Here is a 15,419-nt window from a genome sequence, read left to right as displayed (position 1 = left end):
GCCCCCCTAGGATGGCGTGTCCCCAGTTTGGGAACCACTGGATTAGAAGAGAGTTACGGTGCAACATTGGCAACTGGCTGGCTGGCTGCACCATGGTCAGTCCAATGGGACAGGTACGAACATATTGTAACCAAGATTAATAAAATGTAATAGGATGAAAGAATATTCCAACATGTATTTCAAACTAATGTCTCGAGGACATAATGGAGTACATTTATATTTTTTTTATATTCATGAACAAAATACATACTGTGTGTGTGTGTGTGGGGGGGGGTATGTGTGTGTGTGTGTGTGTGTGTGTGTGTGTGTGTGTGTGTGTGTGTGTGTGTGTGTGTGTCACGGTTGGTTTGATTTAAATAAAATAATTTAAATCAGAGTAAAAAAATGATTTAAATCAAAATGTGTAAAGAAGAAGGAAGAACATGTGAACCAGTTGTACAAGAAAAGTATCAAGTCTACTTGTCCTGTACTGCTCCCGTAGCAAGTCAGGCACCAGTGAATCATTGCCATCCCTTACAGGAAAAATATTCAAAAGCATAAAAAGAAATTAAAACTATTAGTCCTACTAATGATTTTAATGTGAAAAACTCATCTTGGGTAAATGTATATTAAACTATGGTTTCGTTTAACATTGGCCAAGTTTAATACAAAAAAAATGGTCTCATAAGACTGAAACAAATAATCAGTAGACACAAACAAGGATTAATTCAAAAAAATAATTTACATAAAAAAAAATGATTTGAATAAAAACACTCCAATTTAAATCAGATACAGGTAAATCGATTTTTTTTTTAAATCATGATTTTTCCAACCCTGATATATATATATATATATATATATATATATATATATATATATATATATATATATATATATATATATATATATATATATATATATATATATATATATATATATATATATATATATATATATATATATATATATATATATATATATATATATATATATATATATATATATATATATATATATATATATATATATATATATATATATATATATATATATATATAATTACCGCATCTGATTTATTTTTTAAATCAATAAACATAGTTTAAAGATGAAGCTTTAAAGATGATGTTAGCAGAGAGAGAGAGAGAGAGAGAGAGAGAGAGAGAGAGAGAGAGAGAGAGAGAGAGAGAGAGAGAGAGAGAGAGACGGGTGGGGCTAAATGAGGAGTGACAAGAGTAGTTTTATTACTAATTATATGAAATAAACAGGGACGGAAAGGAATAATGAAAAGATCAAATCGGCAGCAAACTTTCCTATCCACTCCTGCGCTGATGACTACATGATCTATTCACCTCTTTCAACAGTAGAAGACCCTCCTAACAGGAATTAAAAGACTCCAGACTGGACGCTGCAAAACGCTTAACCTCATGACCTTGCTATCATTTCTGATTGGGGTAGGAGGAACCTGGTGTCCTTCAGCTCATTAAAAACTCAATTTCTCCACCTATCAACTCAACACAATCTCCCAAACACCTATCCCCTATTCTTCGACAACACTCAGCTGTCACCTTCCTCAACACTAAACATCCTCGGTCTATCCTTAACTCAATATCTTTACTTGAAACTTCACTTCTCCTCTCTTACTAAATCAGCTTCCTTCTGTATCGTGTCCGCCAGTTTTCCCCCGCACAGATGCTGTCCGCCCTCGTATGGAGTATGCATCTCATGTGTGGGGAGGCTCCACACACACAGCTCGCCTGGACAGCCAACACAGTGGCTTTGCAATCGCCCAAACCAAACTATTTAATCTCCAATACTCCATAATGGTTAGGTTTTCGATGCAAGACCAGAGATCCATGAGAGACTTCCCGTATGATTTTCTCAAATTAAATATGAATACAGAACACTACAAAGGGAGTTTTAGAATTTTTTTGTATTGGTTTGAAGGCTTACTAACACATCTTGGCGAACTGTGAAAGTGGGGTGGCCCTACAGGCTCTTCGTCTCATCAACTCCCCTCCTCTTACAGACAGTCTACTACCTCTTAAATCGCGCCTCAATGTTGCATCTCTTTCTATCTTCTACCGATATTTTCATGCTGACTGCTCTTCTGAACATGCTAACTGCATGCCCTCCCACCTCCCGCGGCCCCGCTGCACTCGACTTTCTACTCTTGCTCACCCTAAACTGTCCAAATCCTTTATGCAAGAGTTAACCAGCATCTTTATTCTTTTATCCCTGCTGCTGGTAAACTCTAGAACAGCCTTCTTTTGTCTGTATTTCCTCCTGTCTATTGGGCCGCTTTCACAGTCACTGTTTGTTTTGATCGTTACCAATGGCGGCGATCGCCGCTATAGTAATTCCACGTAAAACTGGCCGATGGGGTAGTGGCGGCTGCGGGGTTAGCCTAGCCCCCCACATTGGCACACACTCTCAACACCTCTCGCTTCCTCTGCAGCCACCACAACCCCATAGGCCAGTTTCACGTGGAAAACTATAGCGTCGACCGCCGCCATTGGTAACGATCAAAACAAACAAAACGACTGTGAAAGCGGTCCTATGACTTGACCTCTTTCTAGAGAAGTCCTAAGCTTTCTTTTGACCTTTAGTTCTGTTTATTTTTATTGGAGCAGCGCCTAGCGGGGTTTTTTGTTGCATTTTTTGGGGGCCCTTGAGCTGTCTCCCTTGCCGTAAAAAATATAAAAAATTAAAAAAAACAATGGCCATAATATACACACATTAAAAAATTACATTTGAGAGCACGCACACACCCATACGTACGCGACAGCCTACGCAGTCTAATTGTAATGAGGAAAGAGGATAGTACAGAAAATACAGATCGATTCCAATCCTCGTAACACGTAGAGAGAGAGAGAGAGAGAGAGAGAGAGAGAGAGAGAGAGAGAGAGAGAGAGACTAAGTGGAGCCGTGCGTGATGAGGTAAGAAGGAGCGGAGGGGGATATGGGAATACCTGCTAATGGACTAGTGGTGTCGGTATCCACAGGTAAACAATACAGGGTGGAAAATTCTGGTTACGTTTAGACACCCACTCAGGCCGGCACGACCTTAATGAAGTGTGTGTGTGTGTGTGTGTGTGTGTGTGTGTGTGTGTGTTTAATGATTATGTATTAGCTGTGTGTGTTATCAGAAGAGTTTATCAACCAGTCATGTGTCTAAACTAAACGTGATGATATACTTGATTCGTGATTCGTTCAGTAGCCTATACTAAACACGATAAGAATCTGTGCTAACAAGGTATATGATGACTAAATTCCCACCTCTCCTATTCCTTATTTACGCAAGGAACCACAGCTCAACGAATTAATATTATGAATACACAAATACAATCAACACACACACACACACACACACACACACACCAAATCTCACCTTTTTCTACCCCGTGGCATGTCCTGTGGGTCACATCATTATCTTGATCTCTTTCCTTTTATCTGTTTCACTTGGAGGCAAGAAGCACTGGAAAGGCAGCTCACTCACTCACTCCCCACCGCCACCACCACGAGACATCCAGCCGTGTGATGACAGCTCTCTAGCAATTATTATCTACGCATCTCAAAACGGTGAAAGTTACTAATCTCAAGCACTGATGTCTTTACGAGGAAATGCTTTCATGTATTCTGATTGTACGTTTCCCAGGCCGGTCACGCGTCCCCACCCCTTCACGGACAGGCGTCAACTGAGTGAACCGTTTGACTGCGAGCGGCACTGCCTGCTGCTGCACACGCCGCACGCTCGCACAGGCTGTGGCTCCCGCGGCTCTACTCGCGTCTGACTCACTGCTACGCTCACCTCTGGCTCCGTTTTCTGTTTTTATTATTTTATGACGAGGTGCATTGCAGTAGTTCAGGGAAGTTAACCCCCAATACCAGATACTAATAAAGAGATTGCCTGTGTAGTTTCCTAAAATTCCCCCCTCCTTTTTATATCAACGCCATACACCAGCTACATTTAAGGAATTCCGTCGTATTTTGTGTTTGGCTGGGGAGCTTACAAACTTGCTGTATTGTTAATGTGCTGCGTCCTTCTTTGACATTCCTTCCTAGACTAACTACGGAAATTTATTGATTTTGTTCTCAATTTGCTGGGGCTGTCTCTCCCCTCGTTCTTACCTCCTCCCCTTTCTTTCCCTTCGCTCACCTCTTTTTTTTCACTCACATTTCCCTGGTCGCATATTTCTCCTTTCATTCTCATCACCCCTAATTTTCTTTCTTTTCCTTTGTAAATCCGCGTAGGACATAATTCCCTCTCTTTTCCGGTTCCCTCTTCCCCCCCCCCTCTCTCTCTCTCTCTCTCTCTCTCTCTCTCTCTCTCTCTCTCTCTCTCTCTCTCTTCATTAATAGCCCACTCTATTGATTCATTTCACTGGCAGTCTCCCCCTCACACCCACTCCCCCAATCCTGCCGTCATACATTTACCTCACGAAGCCATCTCCACTCATTCTTATCAAGAGTGTAGTTGCGTTCTCATGAGTTTTAATTCCCGTTCATGGTACAGAAGTAGCTAGACAATCACTAGGCTCAAGAAACTACCCATGGAAATACTTATACACAACCTCTTTGAAAGCCTTGTCAAATGAGGGTGTGTAAGGTCCGAAATTCGCTGTTACACACACACAACGATCTTCTCAGCCATACTTTCAATACTTTTTCCCATCCCATCCATCCTGTCACACCAAATGCTCCTCTTATATGGCTCATTTCCACTGGGCGTATTCGTGATTGCAGGCAGCACCACAACCTACGTCCACGTTATCTGATGCATTTGATAAGAGTCGGGAGGGTCATATTTATTCTTATTCCTAACCTCCTTTAATGACTCTCCAAAGCACCTTTTACCTGTCTGTCTTTTACTGCTCTTTCCCTCAGTGCATATATAATTAACTGTCCACCTACCCATCTCAATTACTTCCTTCATCCTCTCTTCTCCCAACAAAACCTTACATTCTTGCGCTAACTCTGTATGGCTTTGCAAACTTGACAATCTGAGCTCGATAACCTTATTCAGAGAGCAGGGGTGTACCAAGCGTGTATTAGATCAGTGATGTTGTATGGAGCAGGAACATGGGCTCTAACTAGAAAATTGATGGAGGTATTGAGAGCAAGTGATCGCAGAATGCTGAGGTATATGGAGGGGATCAGGTGGCAAGACAGGGTGTCCAGTGCAGATGTAGCTAACAGATATGGAGTAGAGGAGCTGGAAACAATGCTCAGAAGGGAAAGACTCCGATGGTTTGGACATGTAAAGAGAGCAGGTGAGGATACAGTGCTGGGAGCTGTGGAGAGATTTAGAGGTAGAAGGAAGGAGACCAGTTGGTAGACCTAGGAAAACGTGGAGAAGGTGTATACAGGAAGACTTGGCATTGATGGGATTGGATGAACATCAGGCAGAAGACAGAGTAGAATGGAGTAGAGCCAGACAGCGTCCAACCGCTCAGGAAGAGTGGGATTCCACAGTTTACTTTCCCCCATGAGGACCTCATACCCCTGATCACCGTCCTCATTTCCTTTTCCAAAAAATCCTTCATCCACCTCAAAAGTCCTCCTCCCAGTCCTCCAGTACACTCTATGTGGCACCTTATCGAATGTTTTCTGTAGGTCTAAATAAATTCCATCAGCCCAACCTTCCCTTTCCTGTACCATGTCTATCACTCATAAGTAAAAGCACATCAAGTTTGTTGTACAAGGTCTCTACCTCCTCTAAGGCATCACTGTTTGTCTGCCTATCTGTCTCTAGGTAGTCCATCCATTTATTTTTGATCAACTTTTCACAGATCTTCGCTACCACACTTGTCAAAGAGATTGGCCTGTCTCTTTGACAAGTTGTGTGTGTATGTGTGTGTGTGTGTGTGTGTGTGTGTGTGTATTTTCCCATGGCCTGATCACAAGTTGGACTCGCAATCGCCAGGAAGTACCCTCCCGATTAGAGCAAGGCTCATTAGTTGATCTCTGGGTAATGCCAGTACCTCACACACCACACACCCCATCCCTCTTGCTCAAGAGTGGACAGTAACCACTCTTAATTCAGTCAGCGGAAAAAACGGCCTGATCGGGGCTCGAACCGTCGCCTGTCAGGCCGTGAAGTCTGGCTGCGCAGCACTCTACCGACTGAGTTATCAGTCTCCTTGGTTATCAGAGTGTGTGTGTGTGTGTATTTACCTAGTTTTACCTAGTTGTAGATTTACGGGGCCTGGGCTTACGCTCGTGTGGTCCCATCTCCGTATCTGTATTTGTCCAACTTTTCCTTAAAGTTTTGGACACTTCGCCGATACTACACCCTCACTTAAAAAAAAATAGTTTGTTCCAAACCTCTATATTTCTCTGCGGGAAGCTATATTTCTTTATGTCTCTCAAACATCTCCCCTTCCTCATTTTTTTACTGTGTCCTCTTGTGTTGCTGACGTTTCTTCCTTCTCTTAGTAGTAACTCCTCATAGTCTACTTCTTCCATTTTACTCAATAATTTATAAATTTGTATTAGGTCTCCCCTTTCTCTTCTTTGTTCCAGTGTTGGTAGGTCCATTTCCTTTAGTCTTTCTTCATATGTCAATCCCTCCAGTTCTGGAACCATATTTGTTGCCATCCTTTGTATACTTTCTATTTTTTTTTTTTTTTGTGTGTGTTTCTTCTTATGGGGAGACCACACCGCCTCCACATATTCCAATTTTGGTCTAATCAAAGTGGTTATTAACTTTTTCATCATATCCTTATCCATGTAGTGGAATGCTAATCCTATATTTCTCACCATTTTATACATATCACCGAATATCCTATTAACATGACTCTCAGGCTGTTGATTATCTTATATTGTCACTCCTAGATCTCTCTCTTCTTGAACTTTCTTTAATATTTCTCCATCTCCCATTCTATATGTCAGTTTTGGTCTCCCTTCACTCTTTCCCATTTCCATTAGCTACATGGCATTTCTTCACAATGAATTCCATCTCCCATTTCATACTCCTTTCCCAAATCTTGTTCAAGTCATCTTGCAGAATTTCAGTCTTTACTGTTTCTTATATGTCTTTAATTGCAGTTTTGCATCGTCTGCAAACAGGCTCATATAACTGTTTACTTTCTCTGACATATCGTTTACATATACTAGGAAAAGTAAGGGTGCCAATACCGATCCTTGATGCACTCCACTCTCTACAATTCTCCATTCCGATTTCATGTCCTTTACCACTGTTCTTATCTCTCTTCCCCTTTAGTAACTTTCCATCCAGTTCTTCATTTTCCCTTTCAATCCTCCTTTATTCTCCAGCTTCCATAGCAGTCTTGTATGTGGGACTTTGTTGAACGCCTTCTTCAGGTCCGAGTAAACGCAATCAGTCAGCGCCCTGCCCTCACTCCGAGAGGTCAAACCGCACGCGCTCCCACTTCCGTGACCTCTCTCGCTTGCGATTCCACCCTCGTGTGCTGTACTGAACTGTACTGTAGATCTTGCTGTGTTGTGTGCCGTGTGCTATTTCGCGTCGTGCTGCGTACTGCTTATTGTCAATCGAGTTAGCTGCCTGCAGAGGTGTGCTGTTTGCTGTGCGACCACGTGCTTCGCTGGACAGGATTAAGTGTTGCCCTTATTTTTACTACCTCTCTCTGCCTGTATCTACCCTCTCGCCGTAGCGCCCTGTAAAACATATATACACATATACACAAAACACAGTGTTACACTCTTTCCGCCACATTCTTTATATATTTCCAGATTCCACTCCGACGCCACTCCCTACGCAGGTGTTCAGACTTACCTGACCTGACTTGACCAGATTATTCCCCAGAGACAGTAATCCTCTAAATTTTTCATCACCTGCGTCTCTCCCTCTCGTCCCTCGCGTTTCGCTCCTCCTTTTCTCTCGCCTCCCCTCTCCATTGCCCCCCCCCTCTCTCTCTCTCTCATTACTACCCCCCACTTGCCCCTCTCTGTCTCTCCTTCCTCACTCCCTATCTCGTTCCCACCCTCTCTCTCTCCCCCCCTTTCCTTCGCCCTCTTCCTCCCTCCATCCCTATCTCCCTCCTACGCCTTCCCATCTCTCTCTCTCTCTCTCTCTCTCTCTCTCACTTATTCTCGCTTATTCACGCACGCGTCCTCTGCCCTACGAAAAGAAAAAGCAAAGCAAATATATAGATAAACACTACTCACTTGCTCTCTCCTCCTTACCAAGATGGCGCTAAAGAAATGTTCGACTTGCACAGGAAACTTCTCTGGTCATTTCTTCTCAGGACGATCGACTGTCTGCAAGATCTGCCTGTTGACACAGCAGATGGAAACGAGACTCCTTCAACAGGACGAAAGGCTGACGGCTGGCGAGAAGAAGATCACCGAACTAACAAGTACTGTTGATACCTTGCAGGAGTTTATCCAGGCCAACATCGTCGCCCCTCCTGCAACGGACGCCTCATCACCCTCCTCACCTGCACTCGATGCCCAGCCACCTTCCGAAGAAGGCACGTCACAGGGAACCGGTAGAGCTGACGCTGAATGCTTCACCCCCGTGAGAGGAGGAGCCAGACCCGCCCCTAGAGCCATTTATCCTACTCATTGCTACAACAGATTTGCCATACTGGAGGAGGAGGACGAGGAACAGAGCACCTTCTTGGTCGGTGACTCTATGATTCGCCATCAGGTGGTTGAATTCTGTGGCAGAGTCCCCCGTCGTAGGCGTAACTACTGTTATCCTGGAGCTGGTGTTGACGACATCACAGCTGCCCTGGACGAGGTCTCCGCTGTGGCCTCTAATGACTCACTCTTTGTTCTCCACACAGGTACAAACGACGTCACCACGACCCGGTCTGCGGAACTGCTGGACAAGTACCGTAGGCTCATCCAGCAGTATAAGTCTAAATCCCCTAATATTATGATTTCAGGAATTCTACCACGGACATGGGATGAGGGCGACTTCTACAGTAAGGCCTTCAGCCTCAACAACCAACCGCCTGCAGACTCTCTGCGGAGAGCTTGACGTCGAATTCTTTAACGCCTGGAACGATTTCTACGGCCAGAGTAGACTTTTCCAAAGGGACGGCATACACCTGTCCCCCATCGGGGCAGCCAGATTTGGAAGGCTCCTCAACAACGCCGTACGTAACGCCCGAACAACAAAACACGACTCTCAGCCACGTCCTTCCATCCCGCCCGTGTAAATAGACGCCATACACCGCAACAGACTCGTAACATTGAACCCTCCAGTACCTCTATTACCAAGCTTCAAGATAACCTAAGAGTCCTTAGTTTCAATGCGCGTAGCCTAAGAAACAAGTTTGATGAACTGCGATGTCTTGCTCTGACAGAAAACTTTGACGTAATTGCTATAACCGAAACATTTATCGACACCACTAATATTGATTTAAGTTCCGAATACAACATAGATGGCTACAGATTCTTCAACAATGATCGTGTAAACCGTAGAGGGGGTGGTGTCGCCCTTTTTGTCAAAAGCTACTTGCAACCTACTGACAAAACACCAAGAAACAGTAACGTTGAACATTTGTGCGTGCGAGTAAACATTGCAAAAGTCAATTTAAATATATCTGTCACTTACAGGCCTCCGGGGCAATCACTTGATGGCGATCTTGAAATGTACAGCGTCTTAAGGCAGTCACTTAATAACAGCGACTCACTGATACTAGGAGACTTTAACCTCCCCAAATCGACTGGGCGACACTGTCGGGTACAGAAGGTGAGTCCCATAGAATGATCGAATTTCTAGAGGAAAATTATCTAAGCCAAATGGTTTCTGAACCAACTCGACAAAATAACATACTTGACCTTGTTATAGCGACCCAAGATAACCTAGTCAGTAATGTCACGGTAGGAGAACACCTCGGTTCCTGCGATCATAAACTAGTGCGCGTTGACATTAGAGCTCAAACATCGGTGACTGAAAATAAAGTTAAGGTGCCCAATTTCAAAAGAGCCAACTTCGTAGAAATCCGACGAAAACTAATAGATATGCAACTATCAGATGACGGCAATGCAGAGGACGCCTGGCTAAACTTTAAAAATCACTTACTCACTCAGCAGGACACATTTGTACCCTTGTGCGAGAAGCGAATTAACACTAATAAAGTCCACCGTGGTTTAATAGCGAAATTAAACACTCAGTCAAGGAGAAAAATTGTCTTACAGGTTAAAGAAAGACCAAAGCACGCCCGAAAACATTAGACTTTACAATGATGCAAGGCGACGAGTAAAAGATTAGTGCATCAGGCAAAGCGTAGATATGAAGAAAATATTGCAGCCAACTGTAAAAATAATCCGAAATCCTTCTTCAGTTACATAAACAACAGAAAGGCGATCAGAAGTGGAATTGGACCTTTAACAAACAGCGACGGTGCACTAGTGACTGACAGCCAACACGTTGCAAACCTATTAAATAATTACTTTTCCTCGGTGTTTAATAATAACAGTCCTCCCACCACCACCACCAACACCAGTACTAATGTAAATCCTGAGCATGCATTGTCTAACTTTGAAATAAAACCCGATGAAGTCCTTAAAGCCCTCAAATCACTTAAAACAAATAAAAGTCCTGGACCTGATAAAGTATATCCAACTCTGCTGAAAGAAACAAAGAGCGAAATACTCTCCTCCCTCACAACCGTATTCAATATGTCCTTGCGACAAGGCATTGTCCCTTCAGATTGGAAAAAGGCTAACGTGACACCGATATTTAAGAAAGGAGACAAAAAAGTACCAGGTAATTACAGGCCCATTAGTCTAACTTCGGTTGTAGGTAAGCTACTTGAGGGCATAATTAGAGACAAAATTGTGAGTTACCTTGAAAGCCACTCATTAATTGGGGACTCACAACATGGCTTCCGAAACAAAAGATCCTGCCTATCAAATCTATTAACCTTTTATAACGACCTCTTCACTGTTTATGACGTAACCAAATCACTGGACGTAGTCTATCTTGATTTCCAGAAAGCGTTTGATAAAGTCCCGCATCATAAATTACTTTACAAATTAAAGCAAATAGGTATTGACGGTCAGGTAAACCAATGGATCGCGAATTGGTTGAGCAACAGACAACAACGAGTAGTGATTGACGGATTTAACTCAGAGTGGGCGCCGGTCACTAGTGGGGCCCCCAGGGCTCGGTTCTTGGCCCAGTGCTCTTCATTATTTACATCAACGACGTGGATGTTGGACTCAATAACCGCATTAGTAAATTTGCAGACGACACAAAGATTGGTAACTCGGTTCTCACTGACGAAGACAGGCAAAGCCTCCAAGAGGATTTGCACAAAATTTCAGCTTGGTCGGATAGATGGGAGATGCCCTTTAACGTAGACAAGTGCCAGGTCCTTCAAGTTGGAACGAGGAATAAGAAGTTTGATTACGAAATGCGCGGCGTTAAACTCAAAAGCGTTCAATGCGTCAAGGACTTGGGGGTCAAAATCGCGTCAAACCTCAAATTCTCACAGCAATGCATCGATGCAGCAAATAAAGCGAACAGAATGTTGGGCTTCATTAAAAGAAACTTTTTATTTAAGAATAAAGATGTAATACTCCCGCTCTACAACAGTTTAGTCAGACCCCACTTGGAATATGCGGTACAGTTTTGGTCTCCCCACCATGCAAAGGATATTGCTCAATTAGAAGGTGTTCAGCGTCAAGCAACGAAAATTATCCTTCCTTGCGCAACAAATCCTACGAAGAAAGGCTTTCACCCTTAACATGTTCTCTTGAGAAACGTCGCCTCCGAGGAAAACTGATCGAATGTTTTAAAATACTTAATGGTTTCACGAATGTAGACAGATCAACATTGTTTATGATCGATGACACTTTGCGCACGAGGAACAATGGCGTAAAACTCAGATGTAGACAAGTAAATTCAGACTGCACCAAATTTTTCTTCACCAACGATATAGTGCGAGAATGGAATAAGCTCCCATCATCAGTGGTCCAGTGTAACACGATTGACTCCTTCAAAAATAAGCTCGACCGTCACTGCCTTCAACTTAATATCAACTAGAGTAGAAATGCAACGTTTTGGAGTCTTCTGATTAATGTAAAATCACTTAGGTTTAAGGACAGACCACCAAGTCTGGACCATGGGGTCTGTGTGGTCTGATTTTCTATGTAAAAAATCTATGTAAAAATCCGTCCCTCTCCTGTATTATGTCTGTCACTCTTGAGTAAAGGCTCAGTAAGTTTGTTACACATGAGCGCCCTTTTCTAAAGCCATATTGCTTACTTGTGATTATATTATGCTCTTCTAGAAATCTCGTCCATTGTTTCTTTATCACTTTCTCACATATTTTACATACTACACTGGTCAGTGATACGGGTCTGTAGTTCAGGGGTTCTTCTTTTTTTCCACTTTTGTATATAGGGACCACTTCAGCTCTCCGCCACTCCTTTTTTTAATTGGTACTTTACCAGTTGCTATTGAGCATTTTATGATATCATATACCGGTCCAACCAGCTGATTTCTGCATTCTTTCAGTAAATAACCTGAGACTCCATCCGGTCCAACTGCTTTCCTCTCTTCCAGCTCCTCCATCATTTTATATATCTCCTCTTTAGTTACTATGACTTCTTCCATATGAACATTTATCTTATTATCTTGTGGTTCGTTGAATTGTAATTCTTTTGTAAAAACTTGCTGGAACCTTTTGTTTAGTAGCTCAGTCATGTCTTTGGCTCTTCAATTATCATATTCCCATCACTCAATCTTTCTATTCTTTCCCTTGGTTTGATTTTTCCATTTGTGAATCTATAAAACAGTTTAGGTTCTTCCTTGCACTTTTCGACAATATCCTTTTCATATCCTTTCTCTTCTTCTCTCCTTATTTTCACGTATTCATTTCTCGCTATCATAAAATCTTCTTTATTCCTTTGGTTTTTATTTCTTTTCAATCTCTTCCACAATTTGTCTTTTTTTTTCTTTTGCCTTAGCACATCTTCCATTAAGGTAAAGGTAAAGTTGGGGGCATATGCTGTAGCAACGCCTGGCCTCGGTGCTGATCTCCGTAACATTGACCCTTGAGCCTGTGGTGGGAGGGAGCCCATTACGCCGGGACACAGGGCCAGTGTGTTGTCTGGGTTACCACAGTTTACCTTCCCCAGGTTTCCCCAGATACTCATTTATCGACCAGCCCAAGAGGGAGGATGAACAGCTGGGTGAGCTGCATGCCGACTGCCCGGGCCAGGATTCGAACCCAGGCCCACGGAGTAGAAGCCAGGCACACTAACCACTAGACCACGGAGGCATATTAAACCATTGCATTAAACCAATCCTTTAAATGTATTAAACCATTGCATGAAACCAATCCTTTTTTCCTTTTTCTTTGGGTTTATATTCTGGTACATATTTCATAACTCCTGATTTATACGCCTCCATAAAAATATCATACTTTTCTTGCACCTCTCTTGTTCTCATTAACTCTTCCCAGTCTGGCTCTCCATAGTATTTCCTGAGATTTTCCATGTCTGCCTTCCTATAGTTTAACCCGTTTCTTTTATATGATTCATCCCCCTCACTTCCTTACTCCTCTGTTTCCATCTCTGTTATCACGTGATCACTCTTTCCCAGGGAGCATCCATACCTTAATTCATTCAACAAGTGCATTCCCTTTGTTAACACCAGTCTAGTCTCACCGGTTCGTCGTCACATCTGTATCTCGTGTTTTCATTCATCCATTGCATCATCGAGTTTTCCATTGTCAATCTTAAAAATCTTTACCCCCATGCTGTTTCACCACCTCCACTTTCAAATATTTCCCAATTTACCACCTTACAGTTAAAATCTCCAACTAACAAGACTTTTGTTAGCTTTGAGTAACCTACTCAAACTCTGGATGGTATCTTCAATCATGGTCTCATATTCTTCCCTGTTCCACAAGTTTGTTCTTGGTGGTACATACGTTGTTATTATCGTCATCATTTCTTTGTTTCTGTTTTCCAGATTAACACTCACTATTTCTGCCTTTCCTTCTCCATATACTACTGACTTCACTAATAACTCCTTCCTCGTCATTATCATCACTCCTCCACCACCTTTACCCTTTCTATCCTTCCTCCATACATTGTAATTATTATCAAACACTATTTGAATGACCTCATTCAGCTTTGTTTCTGTCAACCATACAATCTTGGGGTCTTTTTCCATTAAGTAGTCTTGTACTTCCAGTGTACTAGATATTATCCCGTCTACATTCATATACATCACACTTAACCCCGTATTAGTTACAATCTTGTCTAGGTTCTGTTCTTTTTCGGCTTTTCCCTTATTTACTTTACTCGATCTCCAAGAACTCTCCGAAAAATTACCTCTTTTTCCACTTCAGATCTTGCATTATTCCTCTCTTTTGCCTCTGCTAGAAGTTCATTCAATTTCTTCCTTTCCTCTTCATTTCTATTTTTCTTTATACATATTTCCTTACATTCTTCTATTTCCCTTAATTTAGTTGTTCTGTACAAAATTTCCTCTGTTGCCTTCTGCGATCTTAATTTAACTGGCCTTGTTTTTCCTTCTATGTAGGGACCCATCCTATAGATTTCTTCCACCTCCTCTTCAAGGTTTTGCAGTTCTTCATCAATTAAGTTCTTTAGTAAATCTTTTACTGATTTCAGTTCTTCCTTCTCCCTTCTTGGTCTGTACATTACATTATTTTCCTTCATACCAAATATTATTACACTCTTCCGTATATGTGTCTGTGTGTGTGTGTGTGTGTGTGTGTGTGTGTGTGTGTGTGTGTGTGAGAGAGGATATTACAAACTATGATTCAGTCAGTATTAATTTATTTTTACAAGAGATGAAATATGGAGCATTATTTACACCTTCAACTCTGTACAGGACAAGCACTTCACAAATTTATACATAAAGCCAAATACTGAATCAGGTCTGCTGATCAACCTTTATATAAATCTGAAAACAGCTGTTTTCACCAATCTGAAGCACCTTACTATAGAGTGGACAGCTCATGAAGCATTCTACACCCCCTTCAGCTGAGGCAGTGTGGACGAACATTGCTTCTTCTTGAGCCTTGCTATCACAAAATTTAAACTGGCAGGCATTACCTCCCCTAAATTATACATAAATAGATCCTTCAACTGTAACGAAGAATAACTGTATTACAATGTGACGGAATATAAATATCTCCTCCCTCCTACTGCCTTAGCCAATGGCAGAACACTGCCATGTATTTCAATTTGAAATAGGCATTTCTATATCAAAACACATTTCATTACACTATTACTGGATAATCCACTAAAATCAATCAACTTCAAACAGCTTCTACATACAAAATGTAGAAATGTAAAAATCATGATACTCTAGGGCAAATCAAATTGTGCACTACTTATTATTTACTGTAAAGCACTGTACATTATGCAAGATCCTAAGAATTCAGTCTCCTGAGATAGTAGCAGTTTCCATAATGATTGAGCTCAGCCAGTGCCGTGAAGAAACAGTATAGTAGTGT

The 15,419-nt window shown here is 42.0% G+C and overlaps 1 protein-coding gene across 1 annotated transcript in view; it reads right to left on the bottom strand.

Moving 5' to 3' along the window:
• The window catches only part of LOC126984992 (uncharacterized), a 122,906-nt gene extending 119,166 nt beyond the window's left edge, over positions 1-3,740 (bottom strand). The window contains exon 1 of the mRNA XM_050839221.1: positions 3,368-3,740. The gene's annotated coding sequence lies outside the window, so the exon portion shown is untranslated. The remainder of the gene's footprint in view (positions 1-3,367) is intronic.
• Between the last annotated feature and the right edge of the window lie 11,679 nt (positions 3,741-15,419).

Source organism: Eriocheir sinensis, chromosome 58 (assembly GCF_024679095.1).
Source record: "Eriocheir sinensis breed Jianghai 21 chromosome 58, ASM2467909v1, whole genome shotgun sequence".
Taxonomy (NCBI): domain Eukaryota; kingdom Metazoa; phylum Arthropoda; class Malacostraca; order Decapoda; family Varunidae; genus Eriocheir; species Eriocheir sinensis.
This window is presented reverse-complemented; position numbering and strand designations above follow the sequence as displayed.